This window comes from Rhinoraja longicauda, chromosome 38 (genome assembly GCF_053455715.1).
Source record: "Rhinoraja longicauda isolate Sanriku21f chromosome 38, sRhiLon1.1, whole genome shotgun sequence".
Lineage (NCBI taxonomy): Eukaryota > Metazoa > Chordata > Chondrichthyes > Rajiformes > Arhynchobatidae > Rhinoraja > Rhinoraja longicauda.
Window position 1 is genome coordinate 12,833,140 of NC_135990.1, and position 24,606 is coordinate 12,857,745.

General features: G+C 48.8%; 1 protein-coding gene across 4 annotated transcripts in view; it reads right to left on the minus strand.

The window, feature by feature from the left end:
- sin3aa (SIN3 transcription regulator family member Aa) overlaps positions 1-13,597 on the minus strand; it is a 119,409-nt gene extending 105,812 nt beyond the window's left edge. For 2 of the 4 annotated variants that reach the window (XM_078429724.1, XM_078429720.1), the window contains exons 1-2: positions 13,557-13,596; positions 1,576-1,718 (exon numbers count right to left, since the gene is read on the minus strand). The gene's annotated coding sequence lies outside the window, so the exon portion shown is untranslated. Of the gene's footprint in view, positions 1-1,575; positions 1,719-9,158; positions 9,258-13,552 lie in introns of those variants that run through there. The other 2 variants (XM_078429722.1, XM_078429721.1) reach the window with 2 other exon arrangements.
- Positions 13,598-24,606: the final 11,009 nt, after the last annotated feature.

A 24,606-nucleotide genomic window follows, 5' to 3' on the forward strand; every position in this document is an offset into this window, starting at 1 on the left:
GCAACTGGTATCACCAGGAGGGTTGCCAACTGTCCCGTATTAGCCGGGACATCCCGTATTTTGGGCTAAATTAGTTTGTCCCGTACGGGACCGCCCTTGTCCCGTATTAGTAGGGTTGCCAACTTCCTCGCTCCCAAATACGGGACAAAGGGTGACGTCACCGCCCTGCGTGACCTCACCCAGCCAGCGGCCACGTGCTCCCGCTCCACCAATGGCGGCCGCCATTGGTGGAGCGGGAGCACGTGGCCGCTGGCTGGGTGAGGTCACGAGGTGCGTGGGGCAGTGACATCACCCTTTGTCCCTTATTTTGGAGTGAGGAAGTTGGCAACCCTAATCACCAGAGACCTTGAAGGTTAAAAGTTGAATGATTTATTTATACTTTATTTTCACGTGTACTGAGATGCAGTGAAATTCTCTGTTTTGCACGCAACCAGGTAAAATCATACAGCTTTAGTCTTTAGTCATCTTTAGTTTATATGTATGAATGAACTGCAGACGCTGGTTTAAGCCAAAGATTCACGTAAAATGCCATTGGCGGCGCAGCGGTAGAGTTGCTGCCTTACAGCGAATGCAGCGCCGGAGACCCGGGTTCGATCCCGACTACGGGTGCTGTCTGTACGGAGTTTGTACGTTCTCCCCGTGACCTGCTTGGGTTTTCGCCGAGATCTTCGTTTTCCTCCCACACTCCAAAGTAGTAATGATATGTAGGTTAATTGGCTTGGTAAAAAATGTAAAATTGTCCCTAGTGGGTGTTGGATAGTGTTAATGTGCGGAGATTGCTGTTCGACGCGGACCCGGTGGGCCGAAAGGCTGTATCTCTAAACTAAACTGAACTATCTAAACTAAACTCAGCGGGACAGGCAGCATCTCTGGAGAAGTGACGTTTCGGGTCGAGACCCTTCTTCAGACTGACGTCAGGGGGGAATGAGATAGATAGGTAAGGAAGTGTGAAGGTGTGAAAACAGGTAAAAGGATCGGTGTTCAAGGAAAATCACCTTTAGTTTAGTTTATTTTAAATGTTAGTTTAGTTTTGTTTAGTGATACAGCGTGGAAACAGGCCCTTCAGCCCACCGAGTCCGGGCCGACCAGTGATTACCATACACCAACATTATCTACACACACACACACACACACACGGGGACAATTTACAATTTTACCAAAGCCAATTAACCTACAAACCTTTACAATAGACAATAGACAATAGGTGCAGGAGGAGGCCATTTGGCCCATCGAGCCAGCACCACCATTCAATGTGATCATGGCTGATCATTCTCAATCAGTACCCCGTTCCTGCCTTCTCCCCATACCCCCTGACTCCGCTATCCTTAAGAGCTCTATCTAGCTCTCTCTTGATTGCATTCAGAGAATTGGCCTCCACTGCCTTCTGAGGCAGAGAATTCCACAGATTCACAACTCTCTGACTGAAAAAGTTTTTCCTCATCTCAGTTCTAAATGGCCTACCCCTTATTCTTAAACTGTGGCCCCTTGCTCTGGACTTGCAGGCAAACCCTGTCGCCAACGCAAGGAGGTGGGAAAAGGGAAGACAATATAACGAAATAAAATATAAATCCTTACCTGCTCAATCACAAACTCTGTGAAAAGGTGATGTTGAGATGGTGGTCAGGTCTTGTACAAGAGGACGGTCAGCAGATGATGTTCTTCCACAGAGGGAACCACGGGCTCTCCTGAAGACAAGGCTGTGCGGACATGTGTTGACACTGCCAATGAAAATCAGCATCGCAATTTTAATTTCTCTATCAGACGTGGTCTAAGGTAAGACGTCGAGATATATTCGCATCTAGTGAGATTGGCTGCCCACAAAAACAGTCCTGGTCTGTTTGAGTGGCCTGACTTCACTTTATCCATGTACTAAAACTCTCGTTTGTTTGTTAGTTTGTTTGTTAATGAACTACAGCCAAAACGGTACACGATAGCGCGACAATTTTAGGCCCACCTTGCTCACCGTCGTCCCTTTGGTGCTAATGGAAGAAGTTTCATTGAAATCGGTATTATATTTTTTAAGTTATTCACATTTTAAAGTTTAAATCTATCTCCTAGGGAGAGAGAGGGAGGGAGGGAGGGAAGGAGGGAGGGTAAGGTGGGTTGAGGGGGATGGAGTGGGGAGAGGGAAGGGGGAGAGGGCGAGGGGGTGAGAAGGGGGGAGGGGGAAGGAGGGGGAGGGATGGGGGGAGGAGAAAGTGCTGCACCAATGCAGGTGAGGTTTGGGCCCAACGGGTCAACTTGGTCTAGTTTATTAATAAATAGTCCTGGTCACACCATCTGCAAGTGTCCAGTTAATAAAAATATCAATATATAACTTATTTAGTCATGAATTCATGTTTTTGTCCTCGTTAAGTAAACAACAATGTGACAGAAGTGAGTTAGGGCCATCAAGAGTCAAGACTCAGTCTGAAGAAGGGTCTTGACCCAAATTCATAATTGGTTCATAATGCCTTGGGCTTGCTTGACTAACTCAGCGGTGTCTCTGGATAGAAGGAATGGGTGACGTTTTGGGTCGAGACCCTTCTTCAGACTCAACACAAAATGTCACCCATTCCTTCCATTCAGATATGCTGCCTGTCCCGCTGAGGTACTCCAGCATTTTGTGTCTTATCTTCGGTGTAAACCAGCATCTGCAGTTCCTTCCTACACAAGACTCAAAATTGTTTCATTGTCATATGTCCCAAACAGAACAAAGAATCCTTCCTTGCAGCAGCACAGCAGAATGTAAACATGGGATGATGATCCACAATAAGACAAAAAATACTGGAGTAACTCAACGGGTCAGGCAGCATCCCTGTAGAAGATGGATCGATGATGTTATGGGTTGTGACCCTTCTTCAGGGTCTGATGAAAAGTCTCAACCTGAACATTATCTATCCATGTTCTCCAGGGATGCTGTCTGAGCTGTTGAGTTACTCCAGCATTTTGTACTTTTCCATGTTAAACCAGCATCTGCAGATCCTTGCTTCTACATAATGATCCTACAAATTCATAATTGGTTCATAATGCCTTGTGCTTGCTTGAGTTACTCAGCAGTGTCTCTGGATAGAAGGAATGGGTGTAAATCTGTGGAATTCTCTGCCTCAGAACGCAGTGGAGGCCAATTCTCTGAATGCATTCAAGAGAGAGCTAGATAGAGCTCTTAAGGATAGCAGAGTCAGGGGGTATGGGGAGAAGGTAGGAATGGGGTACTGATTGAGAATGATCAGCCATGATCACATTGAATGGTGGTGCTGGCTCAAAGGGTCGAATGGCCTACTCCTGCACCTATTGTCTATTGATCCCTGGTGTTTAGTATGAACTAGACCAAGTGGACCCATTGGGCCCAAACCCCTCCTGCATTGGTGCAGCACCCTCTCCTCCCCCCCCTCCCCTTTTCCCCTACCTCCTCCCTCGTCCCCCCCCCCACTCCATCCCCTTCAACCCCCCTTATCCTCCCTCCCTAGGAGATAGATTTAAATTTTTTAATGTGAATAAATTAAAAAATATAACATCGATTTCAATGAAACCTCTTCCATTAGCACCAAAGGGACGACGGTGAGTAAGGTGGGCCTAAAATTGTCGCGCTATCGTGTACCGTTTTAGCTGTAGTTCAGGAACAAACAAACAAACAAACGAGAGTTTTAGGATATAGATATTCGGATCAAAAGGGGAAATAACAATTTAGATGAGTTCATTATTGTCACAGGTGCCGAGATACAGTGAAAAGATTTTAGTAGCATACTATCCAGTCAAAAAATATTATACGTGATTACAATCAAGTCTTCCACAGAGCACAGATAAAGGATAAAGGGGACGACATTTAATGCAAGATAAAGTCTGATAACTGGTTCACTGTTCAATCAGATGGATCTTGTCTGAAGAAAGGTCTCGACCCAAAACATCACCCATTCCTTCTCTCCTGGGATGCTGCCTGACCCGCTGTTACTCCAGCATTTTGTGTCTATCTTCGAATAAACCACCATCTGCAGTTCTTTCCCACACCTTTGACCTACCGAGTCCGCATCGACCACCCGTCCACACTGATTCTACACCAGTGCACTAGGGGCAGTTTACAGAGGCCTATTAACTCACAAACCCGCACGTCTTTGGGATGTGGGAGAAAACAGGAGCGCCCAGAAGAAACCCACGTGGTCACAGTAAGAACGTGCAAACTCCACACAGACATTGCCCAAGATCTGGATTGAACCCTGGTCTCTGGCGCTTTAAGGCAGCAATTCTACTAGTGCTTGGATCTTTACAAACACATATTCACAAGTTATATGTCATCTGTTGAAAGACTGGAGCGACTAGGCTTGTATACACTGGAATTTAGAAGGATGAGAGGGGATCTTATCAAAACATATAAGATTATTAAGCTGTTGGACACGTTAGAGGCAGGAAACATGTTCCCAATGTTGGGGGAGTCCAGAACCAGGGACCACAGTTTAAGAATAAGGGGTAGGCTATTCAGAACGGAGATGAGGAAAAACGTTTTCAGTCAGAGAGTTGTAAATTTGTGGAATTCTCTGCCTCAGAAGGCAGTGGAGGCCAGTTCGTTGGATGCTTTCAAGAGAGAGCTGGATAGAGCTCTTGAGGATAGCGGAGTGAGGGGGTATGGGGAGAAGGCAGGAACGGGGTACTGATTGAGTGATCAGCCATGATCGCATTGAATGGCGGTGCTGGCTCGAAGGGCTGAATGGCCTACTCCTGCACCTATTGTCTATTGTCTATTGAATGGTGGTGCTGGCTCGAAGGGCCAAATGGCCTACTCCTGCGCCTATTGTCTATTGTTATATGAGTAGAATTAGGTCCACTCCGCCATTCAATCCTGGTCGATCTCTGCCTCCTGCCTTCCCCCCATAACCCTTGACACCTGTTCTAATCAAGAATTGATCTATCTCTGCCTTAAAAATATCCACTGACTTGGCCTCCAGTCCTCTGTGGCAAAGAATTCCACAGATTAACTACAGGAGCAGGAGTAGGCTGGGTTGGCACTCGAGCTGATCCACCATTCAATAAGACCATGACTGTAAACGTTGTAGTCCCACATGTGCAGGAAGGAACTGGAAATGCTGGTTTAAGCCGAAGATAGACACAAAAAGCTGGAGTAACCCAACGGGTCAGACAGCATCTCTGGAGAGAAGGAATAGGCAGCGCTTTGGGTCGAGACCCTTCTTCAGAATTGACTTTGTCAGTTTTGGAAGCTGGATTTCCTTTATTTAGAACTTGTGGGTCAGAAGGATCTCGACCCGAAACATCACCTATTCCTCCAGAGATGCTGCCTGACCCGCTGAGTTACTCCAGCATTTTGTGTCTGTCTGTAGTCCCACATACTCCCAGCATCCTTTCAACTCCCCCCTCCTTGCTTAACAAACATCCATCCATCTCTGCCTTAAAAATACTCAAAGATTCTGCTTCTGCCAACCTTCCTAGGAGAACATTTCAAAGAGCCAGCATCCTCAAAGGGAATCATTTCAACCTGTCCCTCTCTTAATTGATTGAAGACATATTTTAAAATACTAACGCCCAGCTCTAAATTCTCCCTCAGGAAGAAAATATAATCTCCACATCAATCATAGAACCGGCCTCCCTTCCATTGACTCCATCTACACCTCACGCTGCCTCGGCAAGGCCAGCAGCATCATCAAGGACCAGTCTCACCCCGGCCACTCCCTCTTCTCCCCTCTCCCATCGGGCAAGAGGTACAGAACTGTGAAAACGCAGATTCAGGGTCAGTTTCTTCCCGGCTGTTATAATAATAATAATAATAATAATGCATTACATTTATATAGCACTTTTCAAACACTCAAAGATGCTTTACAGGGATTTCTAGAACATAGAGAAGTGAATAAATAGATAAATAAGTAAACGAACAGAGAAAGGAGACAGAAGGTGAGGTGACGGTCAGTGGTTGAAGGCAGTGCTGAAGAGGTGAGACTTCAGTGATGTTTTGAATGTGGTGAGTGAGGAGTCGTCTCTGACGGTTTGAGGTAGTGAGTTCCATAGGGTGGGAGCAGCGATGGAGAAAGCCCTGTCCCCCCAGGATCTGAGTTTGGTCCGGATGGGGGGGGACAGGAGATTGGCAGCAGCAGAGCGGAGGGTGCAGGTGGGAGTGTGCCTGTGGAGGAGGTCAGTCAGGTAGGATGGGGCCAGGTTATGGAGGGCTTTGTAGGTCATGAGGAGGATTTTGTATTGGATTCTCTGGGGGATGGGGAGCCAGTGGAGTTTGTAAAGGACGGGGGTGATATGGTCACGGATCGGGGAGTGGGTGAGTAGACGGGCAGCGGAGTTTTGAATGTATTGAAGTTTACTGATGATTTTTGAGGTGAGCCATAGAGGAGGCTGTTGCAGTAGTCCAGACGGGAGGTGATGAAGGCGTGGATGAGGGTTTCTGCAGCTGTGAAGGAGAGGGATGGATGGAGACGGGCAATGTTTTTGAGGTGGAAGAAGGCTGTCTTTGTGATGTGTTTGTCGAAGGAGAGGGTTTGATCAAAGATGATTCCAAGATTCCGGATGTGAGGGGAGGTGGATACTGCGAGACCATCAATATTGAGGATGAAGTTTTGGGTGGATTTGGTGAGCGTTTTTGGACCAATGATGATGATTTCAGATTTGTTGCAGTTGAGTTTGAGGAAATTTCAGGCAACTGAACCATCCTCTCACCAACTAGAGAGCGGTCCTGACCTCTCAATCCTCCTCATCGGAGACCCTCAGACTATCGTTAATTGGACTTCACTGGACTTTATCTTGCACTAAACGTTATTCCCTTTATCCTGTATTTGTACACTGTGCACTGCATGATTGTAATCATGTATAGTCTTTCCACTGACTGGTTAGCACGTAGTCAAGATGCCCCATCTACACTAGTCCCACCTGCCCTTATGTGGCCAACATCCCTCTAAACCTTTCCTATCCATGTACCTGTCCAAATGTCTTTTGAATTATGTTTTAGTACCTGCCTCCACTACCTCCTCCGGCAGCTCGTTCCATAGACCTGCCTCCCTCTGGGTACAAAAACCTGTTAAATACCCTCTGGATCTTGATTCCAGACAGTGCAGTCTCAGTTAATCTAAAGATTGCAAAGGCTGACAAATAATTAGTAAGATTAATGAGCAGTTAATTAGTTTAGTCGAGTGTCTGAGGACCTTTTCCATCAAATACACAGATAGATAGAGGCTCAGGTTAAGATTTCATCTTAAAGAATCTCAGAGAGGGCGGTCACGGTGGTGCAGCGGTAGAGTTGCTGCCTTACAGCGAATGCAGCGCCGGAGACCCGGGTTCCATCCCGACTACGGGTGCTGTCTGTACGGAGTTTGTACGTTCTCCCCGTGACCTTCGTGGGTTTTCTCCGAGATCTTCGGACTCCTCCCACAGTTCAAAGACGTACAGGTTTGTAGATTAATTGGCTTGGTAAATGTAAAAATTGTCCCTAGTGGGTATAGTTTAGTGTTAGTGTGCGGGGATCGCTGGTCGGCGCGGACCCGGTGTGCCGAAAGGGCCTGTTTCCACGATGTATCTCTAAACTAAATAATGGCACTCACTCATAACTCTATTGAAGCACCTCGCAATGAATACGCTGCAGCTCGGAATTTCCCTCAATCAGAGGCAGGATTGAGCTAAACTACTATTCAGCATTGTCTTTACAGCTTAACATTCTTTGTGACCCGTTTGGTTTAGGTTGATTTAGAGATTCATCATGGAAACAGGCCCTTCATCTCACCGAGATCACACCGACCATCAGTCACCTGTTCTGTTATCCCACCTTCTCATCCACTCCCTGCACACTAGGGGCAATTTATGTTGGGCCAATGAACTTACAAACCCACACGTCTTTGAGATGCGGGAGGAACCCCAAGGAGAAACCACGGGGAGAAAGTACAAACACCACACAGGCAGCAGGATTGAACCCGGGTCTCTGGCGCTGTGAGGCAGCAGCTCTACTGCCGCGCCACTGTGCCGCCCCATTTAAGACAGCTTTTAAGAAGGAATTAGCCTTATAACAAACAATGGAAACCAAACTTGTACAAACTAGAGCTGTGATATTAACCGGGTGCACATCAGGCCAGTTTGAATCTGATGGGATGAATGGCCTCAATAACACACACGTCTATGACAGCATGGCACAGCTTTGACTGTTACCTTTCCCCAACGACACTTCCAAAATTAGGAATAAGTTGTTGGACACAAATGAACCAACATTGATGATGTGCAGGAGAGGTGTTTTGTTGGGATCAGTCACAGAGTGTTGGCCCCGAGCTGCCCCACTCTCACTCCAGAGAGACCATCCGCACACAACATACAATGAGAGTTTCACGACACTGGGCCTGTACTCGCTGGAGTTTAGAAGAATGAGGGGGGACCTCATTGAAACGTACCGAATAGTGAAAAGCTGGGATAGAGTGGATGTGGAGAGGATGTTTCCACCAAAGATAACAGAGCAGAGCAAGATAGACCACTCGACCCTAAACACCGTAGTATGTCACGGCGCCATTTTAGTAGGCAGAAACTTGCAGAAACATTTTTAAAGAAAAATAACAAAAATCTGTGAATTGATAGATGAGATATATTCTGCATTTTTATGGTATCATCCCCCCAAAACACTGATTACACTGTGAGAGGCATAGCGAACGGCGGGTTTTGCCTACTAAAATGGCGGATGTTACGCTCCTTTGCGTACTACACTTCAGTATAGGCGATTTTGACGGAGTGGTTCATCTTGCTCCTCTAGTATCTTTGGTTTCCACTAGTGGGAGAGTCTAGGACTAGAAATCATAGCTTCAGAATTAAAGGATGTTCTTTTCGGAAGAAGCTGAGGAGGAATTTCTTTAGTCAGAGGGTGGTGAATCTGTGGAATTCTTTGCCACAAAAGGCTGTGGAGGCCAAGTCAGTGGATATATTTAAGGCAGAGATAGGTAGATTCTTGATTAGTACGGGTGTCAGAGGTTACGGGGAGAAGGCAGGAGAATGGGGTTAGGAGGGAGAGATAGATCAGCCATGATTGAAAGGTGCAGTAGACCTGATGGGCCGAACGGCCTACTTCTGCTCCTATCACTTATGATTTTATGACCCTATGACACAAGTGAATGCCTTTGGTAGCACATTTCACGAGCTTTGTAAAATGAAAACAGAAACTGCTGGGGCAGAACCTGTAGAATGTTTCTGGCATTATCTACCTTTTTTCACATTTCCAGCAACTGCAGTTTTTATTCAGCTTTGCCACGGGAACATTGTGCTGCAGTTATGTCTGTGGATAGGCCTGGGAGTTTGACATCAAATTCTAGGAAGGAGATGAGAAGGAATTTCTTTAGTCAGAGGGTGGTGAATCTGTGGAAGTCATTGCCACAGAAGGCCACAGAAATATCCAAGTCAATGGATATTTTTAAGGCAGTGATAGATAGATTCTTGATTATTAGTGAGGGTGTCAGGGGGTTATGGGAAGAAGGCAGGAGAATGGGGTTAGGAGGGAGAGATAGATCAGCCATGGTTGAATGGCAGAGTAGAGCTGTTGGGCTGAATGGCCTAATTCAGATCCTATCACATGAACACAACTGTTCTCCACGGGCACACGATGCAGCGGTTCCTTTCCTCGCCTTGTTATATAACATCTTGCCAGGGCGCGAAAACACAAATCCCACGATCTCTTTAACAACAAATGGTGCAAGCAGAGGTCGTAAGAACACACAAATCCACGGGGGTCTCTTCCCAATCACACACCAGTCGAACTGCCCATGTGTCCCCCGTTCCTGAACTGATGTATAGCACTTTGGTCAACGTGGGTTGTTTTTAAATGTGCTATACAAATAAAATTGACTTGACTTGACTTCCTCGATGATGCCTGGGTAACAATGCGGGGAACTCCCTAACAGCGCTGTGGAGGTGTATTCAGCGCCACCCCAAAGTGCAATTCACGACGAATTACAGCATTAAAATTAATGTGTGTGCCAGATCCCGCACACCAACAGTAAAGCTACTTCTGTGGGGGAAGATGGACACAAAAAGCCGGAGTAACACAAGACAGCATCTCTGGAGAGAAGGGATGGATGACGTGACTTCTTGTGAAGTTCCTCCTGTCCCCAAACGAGCGCAAGTGCAACTCTTTTCAAAGTCACTTTCCCCAACCCCCCACTCCTGCCCTAAACTAACGTGAGCGGCTGTTTCAACCACTCTCAGCTGCCTCCATTGCAACCGATTCAGCTGTTCAGCCCCGGCGCCATGACTTGTTTTCACACCCACGCATCTATTTGTTCGCCGCTTGGTGAAGGTAACGGAATTGGACGGAGAACGATAACACAAGGAAAATATTTTGCTAAGATCGGTGAACAAAAAATATTGGTCTCAGTCAAGTTAGTTAGTCAGATAGACACAAATGCTGGAGAAACTGAGCGGATCAGGCAGCATCTCTGGAGAAAAGGAATGGGTCGAGACCCTTCTCGGCATTTTGTGTTTACCTTTGCTGTAAACCAGTATCTGCAGTTCCTTCCTACACTTCATTTGTCCCGCATTTTGGCTGCAAGTTTCAGTTAAAGCTGCTGCCCTTTTGAGCATTAGGATTTCTACTGTGAGAATAAAAGTCACAAGACGGTGGCAATAAGGCCACGAACGAACACAATGTTTCCCGCAACTACCAACTGACTGGGTGCCATGCCACCGACGGAGAGGATGAGACGGAGTTTCTTCCCACAGGCCATTAGGACTGTTAACTATTATAACTCCAGGGACTAAATTTTCTTTTCTGTATTAATTTGAATTTGAATGCTGTAATTGTAATTTTTTTTGCACAATCCGCAGGCATTGCCACTTTCATTTCACTGCACATCGTGTATGTGTAGTGTAAGAAAATAACTGCAGATGCTGGTACAAATCGAAGGTATTTATTTCACAAAATGCTGGAGTAACTCAGCAGGTCAGGCAGCATCTCAGGAGAGAAGGAATGTGACAAATAAACTTGACGTTGTTTTACAAAATGCTGGAGCAACTGAGCGGGACAGGGCGGCACGCCGAGTTACTCCAGCATTTTGTGTCTATCTTCGGCGTAAAGCAGCACCTGCAGTTCCTTCCTACGCCATGTTATTTCACTGGCGGCGGCGGCGGCTGCAGCAACCCCCCCTCCCCCCTGAAACTGATCAACACCCGGAAGTGTGGTGCAGCGGGAGGGTGCTGAGTGTCAGACCGCCCAGGTGGGAGGAGAGAGCAGGCACCGCCAGGCGCTCACATGCTGCACCGACGGTTCCCTCCCGCCCACTGTAACGAGTCTGGCAGCCGAGGGGAATCCCCGCCTCCCCCCCGGCACGTGACGGGGGCGCCACCATTGTGACGCGCCATATCGCATCGCCAGCCAGGGAGGGGGCAACCCCGCTCCCATTGGGCGAACCCGTCAACCAATGACAAGCCAGCCGGAGCGGCAGTACGACCAATCACGATACAAGGGGGAGGGCCTTGTATAGGGAGGCGGCAGCGAATCAGAAGAGAGTAGTGGGCGTGCGACGTAATGGTGGGCGTGGCGTTGTATGTCATAGAGGGCGTGGCCCTGGGAGAGGGGGCGGGTCGCATACTCAATGAGGGGGAGACGTCGTGCTGGACGTGGTCCGAACCAAAGATACCAGAGGAACAAGATGGACTACTCCGTTGGAATCGCCTGCACTGAAGTGTTTATTCATAAAATGCTGCAGTAACTAAGCGGGTCAGGCAGCGTCTCAAGAGAGAAGGAATGGGTGACGTTTCGGGTCGAGACCCTTCAGACTGATGTCAGGGGGGCGGGACAAAGGAAGGATATAGGTGAAGACAGGAAGATAGAGGGAGATCTGAGGGACAGAGAAACTATCTAAAGTTGGAGAAGTCAATGTTCATACCGCTGGGCTGCAAGCTGCCCAAGCGAAATATGAGGTGCTGTTGCTCCACCGAAGTGTAGTACGCAAAGGAGCCATTTTAGTAGGCAAAAATGGCTCTCGCAGTGTAATCAGTGTTTTGGGGGAACAGTATGTGTGATGATACCATTAAAATGCAGAATATATCTCATCTATCAATTCACAGATTGTTCTTATTTCTCTTTTTTAAATGTTTCTGCACGTTTCTGGCCACTAAAATGGCGCCGTGACGTACTACGGTTTTTAAGGTCGAGTGGTCTATCTTGCTCCTCTAGTATCTTTGGACCAGACCCTGGAATGGGGGGACCGGCAGCGAATCGGAAGAGAGAGGGGGCGGGCCCAGAGCGCATACCAATGAAGGGGGCGTGGCGGATGACGTCACGGTGGGCGGCGTGGATGACGCGATGGTGGGCGTGTCTCCAATAGAAGCGGGCTGAGATCGCATACCAATGAAGAGGGCGTGGCGGGTGCCGTCATGGAGGCGTGTCTCTCATGGAAGGGGGCGGGCCCAGAGCGCATATCAATGAAGGGGGCGTGCTGGATGACGTCACTGTGAGCGTCGAGGATGACGCGTGTTGTGGGCGTGTCTCCCATGGAGGAGGCGGCCCCAGAGCGCATACCAATGAAGGAGGCGTGGTGGGCGACGTCACGGTGGGCGGCGCGGATTACGCGTGTTGTGGGCGTGTCTCCCATGGAGGAGGCGGGCCCAGAGCGCATACCAATAAAGGGGGCGTGGTGGGCGACGTCACGGTGGGCGGCGCGGATTACGCGTTGGTGGGCGTGTCTCCCATGGAAGGGGCGTGGCCGGGCGGTGTTTACTCCGGGAGCCGCTGCATTGACGGCTGGTAGTGTTGGCCGCTCTCCCCCCAGGGCTGGTTGCACACACGCCCGCCCGGGGAGAGCGGTCTAGTCCCCCCCCCCTCCATCCATCCCACACATACACCTTATTCCAACCGCATTCACCTCGAGGGATCGATCCCACTCTGCCCGCGGGGGCCGGAGCGCGGGCGTTTCGAGCTGACGGCGGGCGGACGGACGCGCGTTTGTCCCGCCCCGCGCTCCGTAGCGCGGACTTTTGTTCCAGGGATTGAGGCTTTTGTTGCTCAGTCGGGCGGGCGGGCGGAGCGGGGAGGAGGGGGGACGCTGCCGGCCGCCAACGCAACCCCCGGGAACCCCCGGCCACCATTACACCCACACCCCTCACTCACCCTCCTCGCGGGGGGGGGGGACGACAACCAAACAAACCCCAATCACAACCAGGGGAGGGAGGGACAAATGCCTCGACAACAAGCCAGTTGCACATGCAGACTACGCACCGCCCGCCCGCCCGCCTCCCTCTCCATTTTCACCGCCGCGTCCCCTTTAAACCCCGGCCTCCCCGAACAAGCCGGGCTGCACCGACAGATGCAGACCCCTCTCCCCCCCCCTGGCCGGGGCTTGTCCCACCATCACCCCCCCCCCCCCCCCCACAGAGAAGGCCACCGTGTGCGGGGTAGAGAGAGGCCGGTGGAGGGGGGAGAGGGGAGGTTAGCGGGGTCTGATCCCCCCCTTCGCAGCCTCCTGCCCAGCCCGGCTGTGAGCGCTGCCCCCTCCCCTCACCCTGTAACAAACCCAACCCCAGCCACTGATCGCGGGGGCTGTGAAATAAAGCAATGCAATGTGGGGGGGGGGGGGTAAAGAAGGTAAAGGGGGAGATTCCTCACCCACCGTCGCTGGCGCACACCTCCGCTCACAGCCTGGCAGCCGACCTCCCGAAGATGGAAACACCCCCTTTGCATTAACATAGTAAATGGAGGCGGCGCCACCACCGCTTCAAACACAACCCCGCCAAAGGGAGCCGTGGGCTGGGAGCTGGGAGCCCAGCCTGGCTGCCCCCCGGGCTCTGAACCCCGGGCTCCCCTCACTGACTGACTGACTGACCCTCCTTCCAACACAGGAGGGTCTCCACCCGAAACCTCACCCCTTCCTTCTCTCCTGAGATGTTGCTGCCTGACCCACTGAGTCACTTGCACGTTGCTACTTGCAGTAGTAGTTACTCACAGTAGCAACTAACTACCTTCTATGCAAACATTCAGTCTGAAGAAGGGTCTCGACCCGAAACCTCACCCATTCCCTTCTCTCCTGAGATGTTGCTGCCTGAGTTACTTGCAATAGCACTAACTACTTGCTACTTGCAGTATTAGTTACTTGCTGCAATACTTACAGTAGCAAGTAACTAACTACCTTCTATGCAAACTTTCAGTCTGAAGAAGGGCCTCCACCCGAAACGTCACCCATTCCTTCTCTCCTGAGATGTTGCCTGACCCACTGAGTCACTTGCAGTAGCAAGTAATTCCACAGATTCACAACTCTCTGACTGAAGTAGTTTTTCCTCATCTCCGTTCTAAATGGCCTCCCCCTTGTATCATGCACAAGAGGTTACCTTTACTTAGAAGGTATCACAAAATGCTGGAGTAACTCAGCAGGTCAGGCAGCATCTCAGGAGAGAAGGGATGGGTGACGTTTCGGGTCGAGACCCTTCTTCAGACTGAAAGTTTGCATAGAAAGTAATAGCAAGCAACTACCTTCTATACAAACACTCAGTGTGAAGAAGGGTCTCGACCCGAAACGTCACGCATTCCCATCTCTCCTGAGGTGCTGCCTGACTCACTGAGTCACTCCAGCATTTTTGTGATACCCTCGTTCCAACGCAAGTCAGTGTTTCCCAGAGTTATGCAATGGGGAAAGAAATACACCCATGGGGTCTTCGGTGTAAACCAGCACCACTTCCTCCCCCTCCCTCCCTCCAAGGACCCCTCCCGACAGTCATTTCAGGTGAGGCAGAGGTTCACTTGCACCTCCTCCAACCTCACCCACTGTATCCGCTGTTCCAGGTGTGGACTCCAATATATAGGAGAGTTGTGTAGGAAAATAACTGCAGATGCTGGTACAAATCGAAGGTATCACAAAGTGCTGGAGTAACTCAGCAGGTCAGGCAGCATCTCAGGAGAGAAGGAATGGGTGACGCTTCGGGTCCGGCTAATCCTACCTGATCTCCCGGTTGCTAAACACTCTGACGCACACTGATCTTTCATTGTTTTTCAGTCAGAGAGTTGTAAATCGGTGGAATTCTCTGCCTCAGAAGGCAGTGGAGGCCAATTCCCTGCATGCTTTCAAGAGAGAGTTAGATAGAGCTCTTAATGATAGCGGAGTCAGGGGGTATGGGGAGAAGGCAGGAACGGGGTGCTGATTGAGAATGATCAGCTATGATCATGGGCTGAGAACTAGCCTCTGTTGGCAGCGGTATGCAGGTGATACAGTCTAAAGACCGATTATAGACAATAGGTGCAGGAGTAGGCCATTCGGCCCTTCGAGCCAGCACCGCCATTCAATGCGATCATGGCTGATCATTCTCAATCAGTACCCCGTTCCTGCCTTCTCCCCATACCCCCTGACTCCGCTATCCTTAAGAGCTCTATCTATCTCTGTCTTGAATGCACTGCCTTCTGAGGCAGAGAATTCCACAGATTCACAACTCTCTGACTGAAAAAGCTTTTCCTCATCTCCGTTCTAAATGGCCTATCCCTTGTATCATGCACAAGAGATTACCTTTGCTTAGAAGGTATCACAAAATGCTGGAGTATCTCAGCGGGTCAGGCAGCATCTCAGGAGAGAAGGAATGGGCGAAGTTTCGGGTCGAACCCCTTCTTCGGACTGATGTCAGGGGAGGGGAGACAAAGATAGGATGTAGTTGGAGACAGGAAGACTAGTGGGAGAACTGGGAAGGGTGAGGGGATAGAGAGTGGAAGCAGGGACTACCTGAAGTTAGAGAAGTCAATGTTGATACCACTGGGGTGTAAACTGCCCAAGCGAAATATGAGGTGAAATATCCTTCCTCTAATACAAACACATGGCTCTCTCGTGGATTTCCCGCGTGCTATACTGTATATAAAATATAATTTTCTTCTGGGTGAAGCAAATTCGGGGGATGATTCTTTTTCTCCTTCCAAAACTAAACATTATTCATAATAAAAATGTATAAACAAAACACCTTTGCCACTCACCTGCCCACTGAGGTGATATCCCATCCCTTGACTCGGGATAAATGTTGACCAGATCTGCCCCTCGGTCCACAAGATAGCTCAGATACAAGGCCCAGCATCTTGTGTCTTTCTTTGGTAAACCGGCATCCGCAGTTCCTTGTTATTATATTGAGATCAGACCTGGTTTAAAGTCTCCTGTGAGAGGCAGTCCTGCCCACAGCGCAGAGCTGGCTGCCGTGAGGTGTAGGTGTTGTGTGCATGTACACAGGTGTGGTGTACCTGTGTGATGCTTGCATTTGCATTTGCTCCAGCAGCTCGCTCTTCGCTGTGTTGGCCACATTTGGAATAAGGGAGGTGATCTGACCCGGGTTCAAGCCTGGCGTCAGGAGTAATGTGGCGCTTGTGGGTTTACTGCCGGTGCTCTGGTTTCTCCACGGGGTTGCGAGGTTGATCCGCCGCTGTCAGCTGCTCCAGGGGACAACATGGTATTTATTTTGGTGTTTGCAGCGTGCTATAGTTGTGCCACTACAAGTAGGAATTTAAATGCTTATACACACACACACACACACACACAAACGCACACACACACACACACACACACACACAAACGCACACACACACACACACACACACAAACGTACACACACACACACACACACACACACACACAAACGCACACTCTCACTCACACACACACTCTCTCTCTCACACACACACACACACAAACGCACACACACACACACACACACACACACAACCGCACACTCTCACACACACACTCACACACATAACATAACATAACATAACATAACTTTATTGTCACTCGGCACAACACCGAGCGAAATTTCAGCAGTCACACAAAACACAGCAAAAAAGAAAAGAACACAGGACACCCGACCCCAACACAAACATCCATCACAGTGACTCCAAACGCCCCCTCACTGTGATGGAGGCAACAAAACTTCCCCTCTCCTCCCCCCGCACCCACGGACAGGCAGCTCGACCCCTACCGAGGCAAACGACACGCACAGCCCCCGCAAGGGGATGGAAGGCCCCCCGGCCGAGCCGCCCCGGGCACCGAAACGTCCCGCGGCCACACCGGGCGATGTTAAGTCCAACGGCCGAGCCGCACACACACACATTCTCACTCTCACACACACACACTCACAAACACACACACACAGATGTATATATACACACACACACATATGCTGCCTGACCCGCTGAGTTACCCCAGCATTTTGTGTCTACCTTCGATTTAAATCAACATCTGCAGGTTTTTTTCCTACAGATATATTTTATCCTACATATATATTATACACACACACACGTATATATATATAGGTTTCCTTCTCTCCTGAGATGCTGCCTAGTCTGCTGAGTTACTCCAGCATTTTGTGAAATATATATATATATACACCACAGTGTAAGAAAATAACTGCAGATGCTGGTACAAATCGAAGGTATTTATTCACAAAATGCTGGAGTAACTCAGCAGGTCAGGCAGCATCTCAGGAGAGAAGGGAATGGGTGAAGTTTCGGGTCGAGACACATATATACACATATATATACACATCTATATATATACACATACACACACACACACATTGTGTGTGTGTACTGAGCGTTTGTTGTTTATCATGGTATTTATGGGGTATATTTACATATCTTTTGTGCTGCTGCAAGTGAGCATGTAATTGTTCCGTTTCGGGACACATGACAATAAAACATTCTGGCCTGGGAGTTAAACAAAGATGAGTGTGGGGTTATTGAGGGCGGTCAGCGTGGATTGGGTGGCCCTGTTGCTGTGCTGAATCTCTCTCTCCACTGACACTGACACAGACACAGACAGGGCAGATTGGCGACTGGTTGCAAACAAGAGACGTCGCATGAATTTACACCTGACGTCAAGCAGGGCGGTACAAACAACCTGGCCGTGTTGGTGGTGATCACAGCTGGAGACATGAGCCACCGGCCGGCCGGTTCAGTCAGTGTTTGGGGTGGAAGAGGAGCTACTAGCCAGGTACTGTGGACAAGGAGTGCAACAAGCAACTGCAGATACTGCTGCTTCAAACCTGAGATAGACACAAGATGCTGGAGTAACTCAGCAGGACAGGCAGCATCCCTGGAGAGAAGGAATGGGTGATGTTTGTGGGTCGAGGAGACCCTTCTTCAGACTGGTTCGGGATAAGGGGAACGAGAGAAGTAGACGGCGATGTGGAGAGATAAAGGACAGTGAATGAATGATCTGCAAACACGTAACGGTAATAAAGGCGACCATCACCGTCTACATCTGTCGTTCCCCTTATCCCGAACCAGTCTGAAGAAGGGTCTCGACCCCAAACGTCACCCATTCCTTCTCTCCAGAGACGCTGCCTGTCCCGCTGAGTTACTCCAGCATTCTGTGTCTCCGGTTTAAAGCAGCATCTGCAGTTCCTTCCTACACAGGACACACACGTGTGTGTGAGTGTGTGTATGAGTGTGAGTGTATGGGTTGTGAGTGTGTGTTTGTTTGTGTGTGTGTGTGAATGTGTATGATTGTGTGTGTGTGTGATTGTGTGTGTGTGTGTGTGTGTGTGTGTGTGTGTGTGTGTGTGTGTGTGAGTGTGTGTATGAGTGTGAGTGTATGGGTTGTGAGTGTGTGTTTGTTTGTGTGTGTGTGTGAATGTGTATGATTGTGTGTGTGTGTATGATTGTGTGTGTGTGTGTGTGTGTGTGTGTGTGTGTGTGTGTGTGAGTGTGTGTGTGTGTGAGTGTGTGTGTGTGTGTGTGAGTGAGTGAATGTGTATGATTGTGTGTGTGTGGGTTGTGAGAGTGTGTGTGAGTGAGTGTGTGTGTGAGTGAGTGTATGTGTGTAAGAGTATGTGTGTGTGGGTTGTGAGTGTGTGTGAGTGTGTGTGAGTGTGTGTGTGTGGGTTGTGTGTGGGTTGTGTGTGTGTGTGAATGTGTGTGTGTGAGTGTGTGTGGGTTGTGAGTGTGTGTGAATGTGTGTGTGGGTGTGTGTGCGCGCACAACAGGAAGCAAGGTCTTGAGTTTCACTGTTGTTTTTGGCTGCGCAGGAAGAGGGTGGAATTACCTTTATGAGTCAGAGGGTAAAGTTGGTGAACGAAGAGAGCACGCAGTGTGGTGGGCGTGTGTGCTGTGCTCTGCCAAAATGTAAGCAAACCATTCTTCCAAATGGAAAGCCTTCCAAACCAGACATGATGGTAACAAACCTTTAAGGCTGCAGAAAGTGACGTGTAATTTTTGTTTGGCAATTTGTTTCACAAAGTCGCACAGTTAATTTGTTTTAACTTGTTTTAGTTGCATTGATCAGGAGTAGTTTTCCAAAATTTCGTTGTATCTCTAAGTACAATGACAATAAAGGCTTATTATTATTATTAATTATTATTATTATTATTATTACAAGAGTCAAACTACACATCAAAGCCAGCCTCCCACCCACCTTCGACCCACACCAGTTTGCCTACAGAGCAAATAGGTCTACAGGGGATGCCATCGACACTGCTCTTCACACTGCACTGACCCACCTTGAACACCAAGGGAGCTATGTGAGGATGCTCTTCCTCGACTTCAGCTCTGCCTTTAACACGGTCATCCCGAGCAGACTGGTCACCAAACTTTCCGACCTTGGATTTTCCCAAACCATCTGCCAATGGATCAAGGACTTCCTGACCAACCGCCCCCAGACCGTCAAAATAGGCCCTCACCTCTCCTCCACCATTACACTGAGCACCGGGTCACCACAGGGCTGTGTGTTGAGCCCCATCCTTTACTCCCTCTACACTCACGACTGCGCCCCCACCCATCCCACCAACACCATCATCAAGTTCGCGGATGACACGACTGTGGTTGGACTCATCTCAGAAGGAGATGAGACAGCCTATAGGGATGAAATCCAAAGGCTGGCAGCATGGTGTTCAGTGAACAATCTGGTCCTGAACTCCTCCAAAACAAAGGAACTTATAATTGACTTTAGAAAAACCAGTGTAGAATACGACCCACTCTACATCAATGGGGTCTGTGTGGAAAGGGTACCAGCTTTCAGGTTCCTGGGTACGCACATCGCAGAGGATCTTACCTGGTCTACCAACACCATCACCACAGTAAAGAAGGCACAGCAGAGACTCCACTTCCTGAGGATCCTCAGGAAAACCAACCTGCTGGAGAAGCTCATGTTGTCCTTCTATCGCTGCTCCATCGAGAGTGTGCTGGCATACTGTATAACCACATGGTATGCCAGCTGCTCAGAAAAGGACAGGAAGGCCCTTCAGAGGGTCATCACGACGGCCCAGAAGATCATCGGCTGCTCACTGCCCTCCCTGGAGCACCTGTTCAGCCTACGCTGCCTCAGTAGAGCAGGCAAAATAATAAAAGATCCATCCCACCCCGGCCACCGTCTGTTTGTTCATCTGCCCTCTGGTCGACGTTTCAGGTCGATCAAATCCCGAACAAACAGACTTAAGAACAGTTTTTACCCCAGGGCCATACGAGAACTGAACACTACCTTTGCACTAGGCAACACCGTTAAAAAATCTTGTACTTAATATAATTGTATTTATGTATTTATTTGTTTTTGCATTTATGGCATATATGTTTGTACGCACCGTCAGGATTGGCTATTTTTTAATTTCGTTGTACGCGTTGCAATGACAATAAATGAATATTATTATTATTATTATTATTATTATTATTATTATCAGGGACAATTTACAATTTACAGAAGCCAATTAACCTACAAACCTGTACGTCTTTGGAGTGTGGGAGGAAACCGGAGCTCCCGGAGAAAACCCACGCGGTCACGGGGAGAACGTACAAACTCCGTACCGACAGCGCCCATAGCCAGGATCGAACCCAGGTCTCTGGCGCTGTGAGGCAGCAACTCTACCCAAATAGTTGAAAATTATTATTTTTTTAATACTTTTTGAAAATGCTTTTCTGATTACACCAATAAAAATAGTTGAAAAGGCACAAACATAAACCGTCCTAAAATTAGAATATAAACATATTTAAAAATGATGGACAGAATGAGATAAATGTCAAGACTGACTAGAGACAAACTCTAATAAAATTTATCATCTGAAATACTTTATTTTAACAATGAAAAACCTTATTTTGTACATTACCCAGGTAAGTCATAACATGCACAAGTACCTCAGGTAGGACCACAAGCACCTCAGGTAGTACCTCAGGTACAAAACAGAAGATAACCATGGTGCAGAATACTGTGGTACAGCTAGAGAGAAAGTGCAGGTAATAAAAAAGTGCAAGAGCCTCACTGAGGTAGACTGGAAGATTGGAAATTTATTTCAAGCATATACCGACACATACACCGATGAGCCAAAACATTATGACCACAGCAGGTGATGTGTATAACATTGATCATCTTGTTACAATGGCACCTGTCAAGGGGTGGGATATATTAGGCAGCAAGTGAACAGTCAGTTCTTGAAGTTGATGTGTTGGATGCATGAGAAATGGGCAGGAGTAAAGACCTGAGCGACTTTGACAAGGGCCAAATTGTCATGGCCAGACGACTGGGTCAGAGCATCTCTGAAACGGCAAGGCTTGTGGGGAGCTGCTAAAGGATCTGCTGCTAATGTGTTGGTGCCAGATACCACAGGACACCTTCAGGGGTCATGTAGAGTCCGTGCCTCGGCGGCTCGGCGCTGTTTTGGAGGCACGCGGAGGACCAACAGCATATTAGGCAGGTGGTCATAATGTTTTGGCTCTTCGGTGTATATTATACCGTGTGCATTATAAGAGCTTCACCCAGAACATCCTGTTAACATGAAGGTGAAGGGCAAATGCCAGAGGTTTAAAGTCTTGGTCAAAATTTGATGAAGGTCCTGCAGAGCAAGTGGCCACAGATCAAGGTCCAGAGTACTGAGCTGGTGTGTAGTTTAGTTTAGAGATACAGCACGGAAACAGGCCCTTCGGCCCAGGCCGACCAGTGATCCTCGCACACCAACACTATCCCACACACACTAGGGACAATTTACAATTACACCAAGCCAATTAGCCTGCAAACCTGTACATCTTTGGAGTGTTGCTGGAAACCGGAACTCCCAGTGAAAACCCACACAGGTCACGGGGAGAACGTACAAAACTCCGTACAGACAGCACCCGTAGTCGGGATCGAACCCGGGTCTCTGGCGCTGAGAGGCAGCAACTCTACCGCTGCGCCACCGTGCCGCCCACAAAGTGTGAAAGGGCCTTTGCTTCAATACATGTTTTGGCCTTGGTCACTCATGCTGTTACTAAATCTGTTTCAAACCTACCACAGCCCTTCACCGAACTGCAAGTGTCCCAAGGAACCAGTCCAAAGAAAACACATGGGTAACGGCAAGATGAGGATTTGATATCTTAGCACACACACACTGGCAGCTGTTGGTGAAGGACTGAGGTCCCAGGACCACAACACAGACTGGTATTGAAGGGTTTAGATCCGTTTTCTCAGCTCCTGTCTTCGCACGGCAGCTGGTCGCCGACAAACAAGGCCCAGCTTCATTCATTTCTGTTTGCAAACTTTATGAAATAAAATGATATGAAGCAGTGGGTGGTGGGAGCCTGGAAAGTTCTGTCATGGGCTGTGGTGGTGGTGGAGTAGAGTTGCCAACTATCTCACTCCCAAATACGGGACAAGGTGACGTCACCGCCCCAGCGCCCCACCTGACCTCACCCAGCCAGCAGCCACGTGCTCCTGCTCCACCAATGGCGGCCGCCCGACACGGGAGGCGGGTTGCTAGGCAACCTCTGTTAGGCTGCACCTGGGCCTCCGGGCCTAGACTGTCCGGAGCTAAAATGTTGGGACCTACACTGTCGGGGCCTACAGTGTCAGGGCCTACAGCGCCACCCCGGGCCTAATACGGGACAAGGGCGGTCCCGTACAGGACAAACCAATTTAGCCCAAAATACGGGATGTCCCGGCTAATACGGGACAGTTGGCAACCGTATGGTAGAGGCAGGGACAATAGTGGCATTTAAGAATCTTTTACAATGGCACGTGGACATGCAGGGAACACAAGCGTATGGATCACGTGAGGCCAGAGGAGATTAGTTTATTTTGGCATCATGTCCGGAACAGACATTGTGGGCTGAAGGGCCTGTTCCTGTTCTGTGTTCAGTTTGGCCTAGTTTAGAGATACAGCCCTTCAGCCAGCCACGGTAGACACAAAATGCTGGAGTAACTCAGCGGGTCAGGCAGCATCTCGGGAGAGAAGGAATGGGTGACGTTTCAGGTCGACCCGAAACGTCACCCATTCCTTCTCTCCCGAGATGCTGCCTGACCCGCTGAGTTACTCCAGCATTTTGTGTCTACCTTCGATTGCTACCAGCATCTGCAGTTTTTTTCCCTACACCTTCAACCAGCCAAGTCCACGCCGACCATTGATCACCCATTCACATTAGTTCCACGTTAGCCCACTTTCTCATCCACTACCTCCCACGATGCGCAGTTTACAGAAGGCAATTAATTAACCTACAAACCCGCACCATTTGCGATGTAGGAGGAAACTGGAGCACCCGAAGGAAACCCCATATTTCTCCCCACAGGGAGAACATGCAAACTCCACACGGACAGCACCAGAAGTAATGATCGGTCCCGTCTCTGGCGCTGCGTTGCAGCGGATCGACCTGCAGCCAAATAAAGGGAAGGCCATTTAAAACTGAGGTGAGAAGAAACTTTTTCATCCAGAGTTGGGAATTTGTGGAATTCTCTGCCGCAGAGACCAGTGGAGGCCAATTCACTGGATGAATTTAAAAGAGTTAGATAGGGCTCTAGGGGCTAGCGGAATCAAGGGATATGGGGAGAAGGCAGGCACGGGTTACTGATTGTGGATCACAATGAATGGCGGTGCTGGATTGAAGCCTAACCCCATTCTCCCCCCCAACCCCATTCTCCTGCCTTCTCCTCACAACCTGACACCCATACTAATCAAGAATCTATCCATCTCTGCCATAAAAAATATCTATTGATGTGGTGTCCACAGCCTTCTGTGGCAAAGAATTCCACAGATTCACCCTCCTCTGACTAAAGAAATTCCTCCTAAAAGGGGCTAGCGGAATCAAGGGATATGGGGAGAAGGCAGGCACGGGTTACTGATTGTGGATGATCAGCCATGATCACAATGAATGGCGGTGCCGGCTCGAAGGGCCAAATGGCTTCCTCCTGCACCTATTTTCTATGTTTACAGTGTAAAGCTGTTTTGTTGCGTGCTAACCAGTCAGCGGAAAGACTGTACACCATTACTATCACATCACCCACAGTGTTCAGATACAGGATAAAGGGAATAAATGTTTAGTGCACGATAAAGTCCAGCAAAGTCCGATTAAAGATAGTCCGAGGGTCTCCAGTGAGGTAGATAATGTGCACATTTCCAGCAACTGCAATTTTTACATTTTCACTGGCAATGATAAACCCAAATATTGTACAATAAATCAAAAGTCCCTGTCATGGTTTGAAGTGTCAGAATGCTTCCACACTGGAGTCACCAGTTTATTAGTGGATTAATGGACCTTGAATGTGCTATTTATAGTGCACTGGGTACATGAATAGGTAAACATGGCAGCAGAATGTTCCCTGGGATTCAGTGGACACATAATCAAAAACAAACTCACATAACTTGCCCTGAAGTGAGACACAAAAAGCTGGAGTAACTCAGCGGGCCAGGCAGCATCTCTGGAGAAAAGGAATGGGTGACGTTATGGGTCGAGTCCTTTCTTCAGACCCGAGG